Below are 14,515 nucleotides of genomic sequence, written 5' to 3'. Positions count from 1 at the left end.
GGGATAAAAATGGCACACAGCATATTGTTGCTATGATTAAAGTAATGTGAGTAAAACACTAGAAAAATGTCTGGTATAAAAGCACTAGTAATTGATGTAACTGATTTGATGCTTGTGGGAATCAGAAAGTAATATCCTATGTAATGGTGGCATATTTTTATAGTGTCCATATGGCCAAAACTAAGGATACTTTAGCTGCCAGTTTCATTCACTCATTCATTCACTTTGCTCATTCAACAATATTTGAGTACTTCTTATGTCAGGCTTTATGGCAAAACGTAGGGATACAATGACAAATGCACAAATATGGCCCCTGCCATCAGAATCTATGATGATCCATATTATGACATCCAAAGACTAGGAGGAAATTCACCTAAATATTCACCAAATATTAACTATTTATTTCCCCCAAATAACACTGTTATGGAATGATTTTTTCCACCTTGCCCACCCAGTCTGCCAGCTGCCACCTTGTCCTGCATCCTCACTACCCCAGCTTTCCATCTCTGCCTCTCCTACCAGTCTGGATGAATGTTTCTTTAACTCTTCAGTTGTCAGACTTCCATCAGTTTGATTTTCTGGCAGTTCTGGTTGTTATTTGTTGTTATTCTTCTTTTGGTTGTGCAAGGAAGTGAAGCACTAGCTACCTATGTCTCCATTTTTGCCAGAAGCCCCTGCAAGAATAAATTTAAAATGGATTAAATACTTAAACTTTAGACCTGAAAGCGTAAAAACTGTAGAATAACAGTTTGCTGACTACACAGGCAGCAAAATCCCGGACATAGCTGGTAGCAATGTTTTATCAGATATATCTCTCCAGACAAGGGGAACAAAAGAATAGATAAACAAATGTAACTTTATCAAACTAAAAATGCCTTGCACTGCAAATGAAAACATGAACAAAATAAAAAGAAAACCCACAGAATGGGAGAATACATTTGCCAATACATCTGATAAGGGGTTAATATCCAAAATTTATAAAGAACTTATAAAACTGAACATAAAAAAAACAATTAAAAGATGGACAAAGGACCTGAAGAGACACTTCTCCAAAGAGTACCTACAGATGGCCAATGCTCAACATCACAAATCATCAGAAAAATGCAAATTAAAACCATATCTCACACCTGTCAGAATGACTATCATCAATAAATCAACAAATAACAAATGCTGGCAAGGATGTGGAGAAAGGGGAACCCTTCTGCACTGTTGGTGGGAATGCATATTGCTACAGCCACTGTGGAAAGCAGTATGGAGATACCTCAAAAAATTAAAAATAGGTCTGCCTTTGACCCAGCTATCCCACCTCCGGGAATATATGTGAAGGAACCCAAAACACTAATTCAGAAGAACATAAGCAACCCTATATTCATTGCAGTGTTGTTTACAGTTGCCAAGATATGGAACCAGCCCAAGTGTCTGTCAGTAGATGAGTGGGTAAAACAACTATGGGACATTTACACAGTGGAGTACTACTTGGTTGTTAAAAAAAGAAGAAGAAGAAAGTTTTACCCTTGCGACAGCATGGATGGACCTGGAGAACATTATGCTAAGTGAAATAAGCCAGTCAGAGAAAGACAAATATCATATGATTTCACGCATGTAGAATCTAATGAACAAACTGAACTAATAAACAAAATAGAGAAAGACTCATAATTAGCAGGATGACGGCTAAATAGGGGAGGGTAGTGGATGGAGGGATTGAGCAAAAAGGAAAAAGGACTCATAGACATGGACAACAGTATGGTGATTTCAGTGGGGAGGGGGTATAAGGGGATAAATGGTAATGAAAAAATACAATAAAAATTAAAAGGAATTGCTGCTACTTTGCAAAGAAAATCTGCATGAATATATAAAATGTAATAGTTTCCTCCCTGACTTTTTTTTTACTTTAGGCTGATTTCTCTTGCATAGTCTTTCCATTGTCATAAAAAAAAGATATTCAGTGATAAAACTATATAGCCTTGAGCATGTGGCTCAGTCGGTTGGAGTGTCGTCTCATAGTACCAAAATGTTGCAGGTTCCATCCCTGGTCAGGGCACATGTGGGAGGCAACTGATTGATGTTTCTATCTTATATCAGTGTTCCTCTCTTTCTCCCTATACCCTTCTCTGTAAATCAGTAAACATATTCTCTGGTGAAGGTTAAAAACAAATAAAACAAATTAAAAATAATAAAATCATGTATGTCAATGAAAAACTACTCAAAATTTTTCTTGATCCCACCAAGATGACAGGCTAATAAAAAAAAAAATAGCTAGCCCTGACTGGTGTGGCTCAGTTTTGGGGGTGTCACTTTATAGAGCAAAACATTGCTGGTTCCATTCCTGGTCAGCGTACATGCCCGGATTGTGGGTTCAGTTCCTGGTCGGAGGTGTGTGGGAGGCAACCAACCAATGTTTCTCTCTCACATTGATGTTTCTCTTCCTCTCCCTCTACCTTCCTTCCTTTCTCTAAAAAACAAATAAATAAAATCTTTTAAAAAAAAGACTTTATTTTTTTAATTTATTTTTAGAGAGGGAAGGGAGGGAGAAAGAGAGAGAGAGAGAAACATCAATGTGCGGTTGCTGGCGGTCAAGGCCTGCAACCCAGGCATGTACCCTGACTGGGAATCAAACCTGTGACACTTTGGTTCACAGCCCGTGCTCAATCCACTGAGCTACGCCAGCCAGGGCTTAAATAAAATCTTTTAAAATCCAGTAGCTAGAGTATAGTTTTATTAAAAATGAGCTAATAAATTATCTTTGTTATAATTGTTATTCAGTGAATAGCAATCCCCAAATAATTAGCATTTTATTTTACTAGTGTATTGGTGAATGAACCTTCCAGGAGATAGAGATGAAGAAACTAAATGCAGTACAGGAGTTTGAAAAGCCTTTTTTTTCCTTGACACAGGTTTCAACCATGTGCATTTTTGCAACCCAAGCAACGCCTTCAACAGCTAAGGAACAGATCAAAGGGATCCTGAGATTAATCCAGAAGTCATAGCAGGCAGCCTCAGTTTACAACCTCATCATTCTTTTAGCTCATCACTCTTTATATGCGGCATTTGCAGGTAACTATTGGATATCTAGTATAAACCATGCTACATAACTCAGAATAGTATCTCACAACAGTCCTGTGACTAGCCCCACTGTCCAGAAGGGGAAACTGAGGCTCAAAGAGGTTAAGTAATGCACTGTATAAATTTCCAATTTTTCACATTACAGCAGGTTGATCTCTTTAAATCTCTGTACCCCCCCAATCTTATATAATTTCTTTTTCTTTTCTTGCAATTTACCTCTTTGTACTATAGAAGTTCCCACAGTCTGTATTTGTACTCTGCCTCCCCAGAGTACAAGTTCACATGTGCTTCTGACCTCTGTTTTTGTAAATTTATAACTATTTCTAGAGGCTTGATCAGATTCAGATGAGATTTTTTTTGGTAGTATGTGTTTCCATCAGGGGGCACATAATACCTGTCACTTTTTTTGTGTGGTGTTTAGGCATCAGTGGATGCTCACTCAGTGCCTACACCCAGTGATTCATTAGAGGTTGCAAAATCATGATATTCTATTTCAATCATTCCTTTTTCATTTATTAGTTTACTTACTTCCAGAAACTTTCCCTTATATACTCTTTGGTTAACTACAGCACAGTTTGGGTAGGAAGGTCAAGATAAATAACAGTTTTAAAATGAAGAGTTGATCCATGTAAAAATTCAGTAACAGAGGTGAAAGTTTATGGAGATAAGAACAAGTAGAATTTGGAAATAGTCAAGCTAGCTGCCAATATCAACAATGCCACATTAACTGTTGTTGCCCAATTTGTTTTTTTTTTTACATCTACCGTGTTCTATCTGAAAATAGGTTAGCTTTCAGAAAATTTCTAAAATCTATATAAGCTCTGAAAAGAAAAAAACTCAACAACTGAGGACTTTAATGTGATTGGTCCTTTTAGGGGGGATAGGTCAGAACTCAGGAGGAGAATGAGTCATGAAGAATTGAGTAAAATATTACATGGTTCTGGGGGGAGGCAGTGGGGAGAGGTGGAAGAGGGTATAGGGGGCATAAGTGGTAATGGAAAAAATACAATAAAATAAAAAGTATGTTACATGGTTCTCTCATTAAACTAGTGGGATAGAAAAGTATATATGGCAAACTTGATATAGTCTTTCACCATTCTCTGACTAGTTTTTAAAGGTAATTTATAATTAATTTGGTTATACAAATTCTTCAGTTGATATCAGAATTTTACTTAAAATGTTAATTCCAACAGCCTTTACGGCTTCTGTCACATAGTACACATTCAATTTACAGTTAAGACAAAACTACCTTTTTTTAAATCCTGTGCCACCTAAGTTTTCTCTGACATTCTAGTGAGAATATAATTAGATTCAAAAGTCTTTAAAAAGTATATTAATATAATTAACAGGGAAATGTCATCCCTGAAGAAATGCTAGTGTAATGATGTAATTTATATAAACATTATCATGAAAAAAAAATGTGTTCATTACTCTTGCAAGGCCTGTATCATGCCAACACTGAGGGATTTATAAAAAAATTGGGAAACATAGTTCCAGCAATTTTCTATTAAGCATGATGACTGCACTAGGAGTTTGTGTCTCATAGATTCTAGCATGATCTCCACATTCCTGATCGGGGAGCTGAACATGGTACTAGCAATGAAGAAGGCTCACCATGGGGCCTGTTGAATTCTAATAAAATAGTTGCAATTCAGGGAACTAGGAATTCACTCCTAGAAAACTTACATGCTAGAGCATGAGATAAAGTTAGCTAGCAAGTGTGCAGCCAAGCAACATCTCTTATTACCAACAAAAGAAGTAAAATGTAGCTCCTTTGCATTTTTCTCTATTTTTTGTCCTTAAAAAAATACATACTTCAATCTATAAGTGCTTATGTTGATCATCCTCCCTGTATTGAAACTGAATGAACTGGAACTCACCTGCCCTTTTACGTTAAGGTCTACAACAGCATTAAAAAGATACACCAATACCTAGAATGCTTGGTGCAACAATTTGATGTATCATTTCTAGTGAACTGAAGTCACTAAATTCTTCAACTTTGATACACAGTAGCCACTAAGAACCCCACATGTGGTAGATGACCTCTTTTACCTTTCAACTATGGACTCATCCTGCTTCCCCCACTCTCATCCCACCTCCAGACTCTCCAGCAAGTGCTACACAGCTTTGGAGTTTGCTAAATGAACTTCTGCTACTGACGATACATAATTTTATCCTCCAGACTAAGCTGTATTCAGTAGCCAGACACTTTAGCACACTATGTCAGTAGTCCTTGGAGCACTTGAATAAATGCAAAAGCCTGACCACTTTTTGAATTCCTTAAACAAATAACTTAAAACAAACTTGATGTCCTTTGGAACTGCATGAGGGACAGGTCAATAACCTTTACTCCACTTCAGGAAAAAGAAAACTCAAATAGAAAAAAAAAACAAACCCTAAACCATGTTTTAATAAGACTAATTAAGATCCTTTACTCTCCCAGAAGAGAGGTTGCAAACCAAAATTTAAAATATGAAATAATAGAGACGAACAGAGAAGTATATAATTTCAGAGGCTTTTAAAGGTTCTCTAATAAAGTCTTCATGAAAAATAAGGTAATAACAACATTTAATTCTTAGCTACTTTTTTTTTAAGTGAGAAGAGCTGAAAAAATAAAATGTTAGCATTGAAAAAAAGCAGAAACTCCCACTACAGCCAAATTGTGGTGATGGGTGGTTTTCTTAGACACATGACCTTGTCAGGGTCACTGATGGATGTTCGTCTGCACTCTATTTGTCTAGTAGTATTATATGGAACTAACTGGTACTGAGTGTCTATCAAAAGCCAAATTGAGAGAGGAATCTTTAATGCAAACTTGTCATTTTTGTAGTTTTATCTCAATAGTCTACATTCACCCCTGCATTAAGCCAGATTTTTAGAAAGGACATGAGGACATGGATGAAATCAAATTTGCCTCCACTAAATTGTTTGATTCATAAGAACTTTGCTCAATACCATCATTTGATATTAAGAAATGTCCTAAAAAGCAACTCCATGAGATACTTGTATGTTAATGTAAATAAATTTTAAAAAAGAATTTGTCCTACTAGAAGGGACCTGAGATAGACATACTTAAAACTTATTTTTAAGTGGCTTTGGTATGTGTGGCTGTGTCAGAACAATTTCACTTGCTCTGTTTACTAGAATAATCATCAAAATGAGTTCTAAAGAGTTAATCAATTAGGAAATACCTTCAGCGAGACAAAACCTCATTCCATTATTCATCTGCCCATTCAACAGGTTTTCCTGAGCACTTGTGATGTGTTTGCCACCAGCATGTCTAGGTCTTCTTCGGCAGAGTCTGTTCAAATCTTTTGTCCATTTTTAATTGGGCTGGTTGCTTTTGTATTACTGAGTTTTGAGAGTTCTTCACATACTCTGAGTATAAATTCTTTATTAGATATTTATGGTGCAAATATTTTCTTTTAGTTTATGGCTTGTTTTTTCTTTTCTTTAACAAAACCTTTCAAGGAGTCCTTAATCTTGATGAAATTCAAACTATAAATTTCTTTAATGAGATATGCTTTTGTTTTTAATTTATTTTTAAATAAATTGTATTGATTATGCTATTAAGTTGTACAAGTTTTTATAATTAATCTTTTTATTTTGTTTATTGTTGTTCAAGTACAGCTGTCTCCATTTTTACCCTACCTCAGCCCTCTGCACTATACATCCACATCTCCTACCCTCGAATCTACCCCCTTTGGCTTTGTCCATGTGTCCTTCATACATGTTCCTTAATAGACCTTCCCCTATTTTCCCCCATTATTCCTTTCCCACATCCCCTCTGGTTACTGTCAATTTACTCTTTAACTCAGTGTTTCTGGTTATATTTTGCTTGCTTGTTTGTTTCTTTGATTAGGTTCCACTTACATGTGAGATCATATGGTATTTGTCTTTTACCACCTGGCTTATTTCACTTAGCATAATGCTCTCCAGTTCCATCCATGCTGTAGTGAAGGGTAGGAGCTCCTTCTTTCTTTCTGCTGTGTAGTATTCCACTGTGTAAATGTACCATAGTTTTTGATCCACTCATTTACTGATGGGTACTTAGGTTGCTTCTAGCACTTGGCTATTGTAAATTGTGCTGCCATGAACATTGGGGTGCATAGGTTCTTTTGAATTGGTGTTTCAGGATTCTTAGGGTATAATCCCAGCAGTGTAATTCCTTGGTCAAAAGGCAGTTCCATTTTAAGTTTTCTCAGGAAATTCCATACTGTTTTCCACAGTGGCTGCACCAGTCTGCATTTCCACCAACAGTACATTAAAGTTCCCTTTTCTCCACAGCCTCGCCAGCACTTACTGTTTGTTGATTTTGGTTATGATGGCCATTCTGACTGATGTGAAGTGGTATCTCATTGTGGTTTGAATTTGCATCTTTCTGATGGCTAGTGATGCTGAATATCATTTCATATGTCTCTGGGCCCTCTGTATGTACTGCCTTTGGGATTTGTTGTACATAAGAAATGTTTTCCTTCCTGAGGTCACAGAGATCTCACCCATATATTTTTCTAGAAATTTTGTAGTATTATGTTTCATATTAGGTCTATGTGGTTCATTTTCAGTTAGTTATTTATATTTGGTGCAAGAGAAGAATAAAGGTGTGTATGTATGTATGTATGTATTCATGTATTTATTTTTGAATATGAAATTGTTCCAGCACCATTTGTTGAAAAGATTATCTTCTTACCTTTGAGCTGACTTTGTATCTTTGTCAAAAATCAACTGACCATCTATGTGTGGGTCTATTTCTGAACTTTCTATTCTGTTCCATTGATCTGTGTGTTTATCTTTTCACCAATAGCAGACTGTCTAGATTACTGTTTCTTTAGGATAAGTTTTAAAATCAAATTCTATAAGTTTTCTACTTTCTTTTTCAAAATTGTTTTAGCTGTTCCAGCTCCATTGCTTTCCATATAAATTTTAGAGTCAGCTTGTCAATGTTCCTCAAGTTTTTGCATAAAGTTTGATTGGGATTGTGTTGAATCTATAGATCAGCTTTGAAAAAATTGACATTTTAATAATATTTTTTCAACTAATGAACTAGTATTTCTGTACATTTATTATTTGACTTCTTTCATCACTGTTTTATAGTTGTGAGCATATCTTGCATGTATCTTGTTAGATTTATACCTAGGTATTAAATGATTTTGTGATGTGCACTCACCAGCCTGTAGTGAGCACAGAATGCTGTGGATGGCTCATCGACACACGAGAAAAACATACACAGAGACAACCAGGTCCTGTGGGGAAGTAGGAACGGAATGGCCACTCTCTCTAGTGGGGAGCACCTCGTCTCCATTCCCAAGCAGATTTTTATTGAGAATGCAGACTTAGTTTGTGGATTCACAGTCTAGCAGAAAAGATCAAAAGAAGTAGGTGACTTACAAAGGTGCAGACAGAACCCCTGCTGTGATTCTGGGCAGAGCTTGGAATTTTATCATTTGAAAGGTCTAACAGGGCCCAAACGGCTAGTTTTGGTTTCCTGTCTGTGCCTTCAAATTCTAACCTAGTAACATCCTCCAGCAAGCAGATCTCACAGGATCTTGCATATTCTATGTCCCAGGCCTGATTACCCCAGGGGTCTGCTGTCTCTAGTCTGGGCTGCACCACCCCTGTTATTTCTGCAGGCCTGAGTTAACAGAGAAGTCAAAGGCAGCCAGGAGACTTGGATATCTCACATCTCAGAACAAGGACTCAGCCTTTGATGAAGCCAAGGGGGCAGGGGTTGATGTCCATCACCCCTTCATTTCCACAGCCCCAAGGAGGCTTCTTCCCAGAAGCCTCCATGTGATCATGCCTGTCTTAGGTGATTCCCTCCATGGGAAATCTTACCCGTCATTGGCTAACTGATCAAGCATTATGATAGCCATTCCAACAGATGTGAGGTGGTGTCTCATTGTAGTTTTACTTTGTTTTTCCATCATGATCAGTGATGTTGGTATCTTTCCATACATCTATTGACCATCTGTATGTCCTCTTTGGAGAAATATCTGTTCAGGTCCACTGCCTATTTTTTAATAAGATTGTTTGAGGTGTGTGTGTGTGTTAATTTGTATGAGTTCCCTATATATTTTGGATATTTACCCCTTATTGTGTGTATTGTTGGTGAATATCTTCTCCCACTCAGTAGGTTGTCTTTTAGTTTTGTTGAGGGTTTCATTTGCTCTGCAAAAACTCTTTGGTTTGATGTAGCTCTATTTGTTATTTTTCTTTTGTTGCCCTTTTCTGAGGAGACATATCCAAAAAGATATTACCAAAACCAGTGTCCAAGAGTTTACTGCCTATGTTTTGTTCCAGAAGTTTTATCTTTTTAGGTCTTACATTTAAGTTTTTAATTTACTTTGAGGTGTTTTGTTTTTGTATATGCTATAAGAAAGTGGTTCTACTTCTTTTCTCTTTTTTTTTTTTGCATGTGTCTAAACAGTTTTCCCAGCCCACTTACTGAAAAGACTTTACTCTGTTGTATATTCTTGCCTCCTTTGTCATAAATAAATTGACCTCATAAGCAAGTTATTTCTGGGCTTTCTATTCTATTCCATTGACCTGTCTGTTTCTATGCCAGTACCAAACTGTTTTGATTACTATAACTTTGTGGTGTACTTTGAAATCAAGAAGTGTGATACCTCCCACTTCATTCTTTTCGAGGTTTCTTTGGGTATACTAGGTCTTTTGTGGTTTCATATAAATTTTAGGATTAATTATTCTAGTTCTGAGAAGAATGTCATGATATTTATACAGGGATTGATAGATATATTTTCCTTGTTCATTATACTGACCAGGACCTCCAATACTGTGTTGAATAGGAGTATGAGAACAGATGTCCTTTCCTGGGTCCTGATATCAAGGGCAAAGCTTTCATTCTTTTACTATTAAATATGCTGACAGTTGTAGGATTTGTTTTTTGTTTGTTTGTTTTGTTTTGTTTTTTGTTGGTGTCCTTTATCAGTTTAAGGAAATTATCTCTTCCTATTTGCTGAGAGATTTTTTTTAATGATTATAAGTGGATGTTGAATTTGGTCAAATGCTTTTGCCACTTTATTGAGATAATCATATTTTTTTCTTCTTTCATCTGTTGATGTGGTAAACTTCATTGACTAATTCTGAATATGGAATTAACTTTTAATTTCCTGGATAAGCTCACTTGGTCATGATGTACTATCATTCTTATGTATTGCTGAATTCCATTTAATAATATTTTGCTGAGAATTTTTCTTAACACCTGTGTTCTTGAGAGTTGTTGTTCTGTCATTTTCTTACAATGTCTTTGTCTGGCTTTTGATAAAGCTACCCTCAGTTAGTGAGTTGGAAGTCCTCCCTTTTCTTCTATTTTCCAGATGGATTTGTGTAGAAGTGGTACTATTTATTCTTTAAAAATTGTTTTGGATGGGGGGCTGGAAGAGATGGAAGAGAATAGGTATAAGGTGGGTAAATGGCAATGGAAAAATACAATAAAAATGAATAAAATAAAAGATAAGATTATTTCATAGTATATACCATTGAAATAATTTGAGCCAGAAGTTTTACTAGAAAAAAATTAAGATATGAATTCAATTTATTTTTAAAAGATTTTATGTATTTATTTTTAGAGAGAGTGGAAGGGAGAAAACGAGGAGAGAAACATCAGTATGCGGTTGCCTTGTATGCCCCCAAGTAGGGACCTGGCCCACAACCCAGGCATATGTCCTGACTGGGAATCGAACCAGTGGCCCTTTGGTCCACAGACCAGCACTCAATCCACTGAGCCACACCAGCCAGGGTGAATTCAATTTATGTAATAGACGTAAGACCATTTAGATCATATAGTCCTTCTTTGGTAAGCTTTGGTAATTTGTGCTTTTCAAAGAATTTGTTTATCAAAGTTGTTAGATCTGTGGGCATAATATTGTACATCATATTCCCTATTGTCCTTTAATGTCTTCAGGATCCATATTGATATTCTCTTTCATTCCCAGTATTGGTAATTTGAGTTCTCTCTTCTGTCCATAGTTAGTCTGGCTAGAGTTGTATCAATTTTATTGATCTTGTTAAAGAATCAGCTTTCAGTTTCATTGTTTTCTCTATTGGTTTACTTCTTTTAGTTTCATTGATTTCTGCTTTTTCTTTGTTATCTACCTTCTTCTTTTGCTTTGGGTTAGTTTACTTTTCTTTTTCCAGTTTCTTAATGTATAAATCTAGATTATTGATGTAAGATTTTCTTCTTTTGTGATGTAAGTATATAATGCTATAATTTTACCTCTAAGCATCACTTTAGCTACATCTTACACATGATGATATGTTGTAATTTCATTTTTATTCCATTAAAAATATTTTTAATTTCCTGGTGATTCCTCTTTTACCTATGTATAATTTAGTAATTTTTCACTTCCAAAGATTTGGGAGTTTTTCAGATACCTCTTTGTTATGGATTTATAGTTTAATTTTGTTATTCTTTAAAAATATTTCATGTGGTTTTAATTCTTTAAACTTCTAAAAGCATTTCCATATATGACTCTATTCAGTTAGCCCAGAATACAGCCTATCTTGGTGAGTGTTCCATGTGTACTTAAAAAGAATGTGTTCTGCTATTGTTGGGTGGAATGTTGGTTTCACCCAATGTCAGCTGAGTCAGGTTGGCTCATAGTATTAGGTCTTGTGAATACTTAGGTTGCCCTAATCTTTAATCACAGTCTACCTTCAAATAATATTATACTGCTTCTCATATATAGCATAAAAATGTTATGATAGTATACTTGTACTTCCAATTCCCCACTTCTGCCTTTTGTGCTGTTGTTGGTAGACATTTTTCTTTTTTTCTTTTTTTTTTAAGATTTTGTTTATTTATTTTTAGAGAGGGAAGGGAGGGAGAAAGAGAGAGAGAAACATCAATGTGTGGTTGCTGGGGGCCATGGCCTGCAACCCAGGCATGTGCCCTGACTGGGAATCGAACCTGCAACTCTTTGGTTCACAGCCCGCTCTCAATCCATTGAGCTACGCCAGCCAAGGTGACATTTTTCTTTTAAATATACCATAATTCTGCAATTCCAAAAATTATTGCTATTATTTTATGCTTTAGATAATCAATTATCTTTTAGAGTAATTAAAAACAAAATATCTTTTATGTTTTGCTTTGAGTTTAACCATTTCTGGACATCTTCGTTTCTTTATATAGATCAAGCTTTCTGACAAGCATCATATTCCTCTGCTTGCAGAATTTACTTGACATTCTTTTGTGTGTGTGGTATAGGTCTTCTGATAATGAACTCTCTTAGCTTTTTTTTTGTCTCATATTTACGTGAGATTTAAAATATTTTACCTGAGGTAGAAAAATGACTAAAGGTGTTGTTGTCTTATGTTTCTTTTTCCCCCATAAATATGTTAAGAGATGAAATCTATCTCCCCTCCCCTTAAACCTGGACGGATCTTGTGACTTGGTGTGACCAATAAATATAGCCAAAGCAATCATAATCATATGCCAGTTCTGAGTCTCGCCTATAAGAAGACGGGCAGGTTCACATGGAGGAACACCAAGCAGTGGACATGTAAGTGAAGCTTTCTTGGACCTTCCTTCCCAGCCCAGCTGTATGCTAAATTCAGGTGACTGAGTGGCTTCTGCTGATTCTGTTACAGAAACAAGCCTCCCTCCCCTGGGGTCTTTTTTATGATGGTTTGTCTTTGCCCACCACCATCCTGTTGGGAACTGTGGCTCTCAATGCCAGAGTTTGATCAAAAGGAAAGGAACTATTTATTCAAAAGTTATACAATTTTAGAGTAATGGCAGAATGTTGCTGTTAAATCCCAAAGTCCCTTTAAAAACACCCACAAACACACAGTCCTCCCTCCCCTTGCCAAAGCAGGCCAGCCAGGGGTACCATATGTCAGGAAAAGAAATAGAAGTCCATATCTTGGCTAGACTCCCATTCTTAATCTAAAACCACATCCTCATGGTAAACTGGGGAATCCTTCTGCATCCTTTCAAACTGTTGAGAGAGAGGACTCAGCATGGTTGCTACATCCTGATTTTCTGCTTTCTAAGCCACTTGGTCAAAAGAGCCCCTTCTCTGCTCCCCAAACTGCTTGATTAAGCACCAGCATGGCTGCCATGCCTGGGTTTAAATACCCCTGCATATCTTCCTCATAATCCCATTTTCAACTCCTCCCACAATGAGCTGCACTTGACAGTAATCTGGTTTCTTCTGCCTTTCGTGGCTGCCATTGTTAGTCCAGGCAAGTGTGGCCCCTTCTCGCAGAAGCTGCCTCAAAGCCATTCTCACAGGTGCAGCAAGCCCCTCTGGCTGTATCACATCTCAGGTTAGAGTCACACCCCTTTCCCTGGCTCCCAGCAGGCACAGCTTTTAATATTATTAAAACGCTGGCCTAGTTACTCTGTTGCAATTCCACACAGAACAGAAGAGCCTTATCCCTGCCCAGGTTCCCAACTCCATCACACAGTGATAATAAAAGTCAAACAGATGTTTAATCCATTAAAGAAAATGTTATTACATTCTCAGCAGATGATACCCCACCTTGTTGCTTGTACTCAGATAGCATCACTCCCACTCCACTGCTATGCCACGGAATAAGAGCAAAAACCTTAAAATTGCATAGGATTAGTTCTTGTACTTTCTAGTGATTTAGGATTATTAGTTTTTCACTAGCTGATTGTGTGGACTGGTAATAATAATTTTTCTCTGTATAGTCATCCAACAGAATTTTATTAAGTATAGCTCACATCTCCTCTTCAGTTACACTCACCAAGACTTTAGATATTCAGGATCTACTAGCATTTTATTCAGTTGAAAAAAATCTTGCGTATGTTCTCATTGAAATTTTAAAGTATAGTATGGCAGAAAAGAGGAAAGATGGTTTGATCATGTGTTAAAACTGAGTCGCCACTCTTTGGCACAGTGGCTGGCTGCTCATGCATGCAGAGGGGCTGGGGCATGGTCTGGGCTGGCTGGGACAAGACTCTGTCACGAGATGGAGACAGAAGCCTGACATTCAGACTCAGAGAGAACAAGACTGACTGCGATAATGTGTTAGTGTGACTATCTAGTGATTTCCAATGTTTTTACTGACTTTCTCTAGCTTCCTTTCAAGGAAGGTTTCAAGAGAAAGCTATACGTTATCATCCTGAAGAAATATGTAAGTACACAGCCCTCACTCAATTGCATCCATTCTATAGAATGACAGAAATGTCTTTCTCAAACTAGTAACTGGGAGATAGGATAATGAAGAGGAAGTTGACTTCCTAAAATGTACACAAAAGTAAAATATTTACTTTTGTATACCAGCTGCCAGAAAGCCTTTATTAAGGATATGAAAAATCCAGTCTTTGTACTTCAAATGGAATAAATAATTTTTTTGTTTTGTTTTGTTTTGTTTTGTTTTGTTTTTTGCTACTGACCAATATTTATTACTATTCATGCCCACTTATTCCCCCAGTTTCTACAAGTGTTGGCTTCAGATAGCC

The sequence above is a fragment of the Phyllostomus discolor genome, chromosome 5, assembly GCF_004126475.2.
Source record: "Phyllostomus discolor isolate MPI-MPIP mPhyDis1 chromosome 5, mPhyDis1.pri.v3, whole genome shotgun sequence".
Lineage (NCBI taxonomy): Eukaryota > Metazoa > Chordata > Mammalia > Chiroptera > Phyllostomidae > Phyllostomus > Phyllostomus discolor.
The sequence above is the reverse complement of the archived record's forward strand: the minus strand, read 5'-3'. Positions refer to the sequence as shown.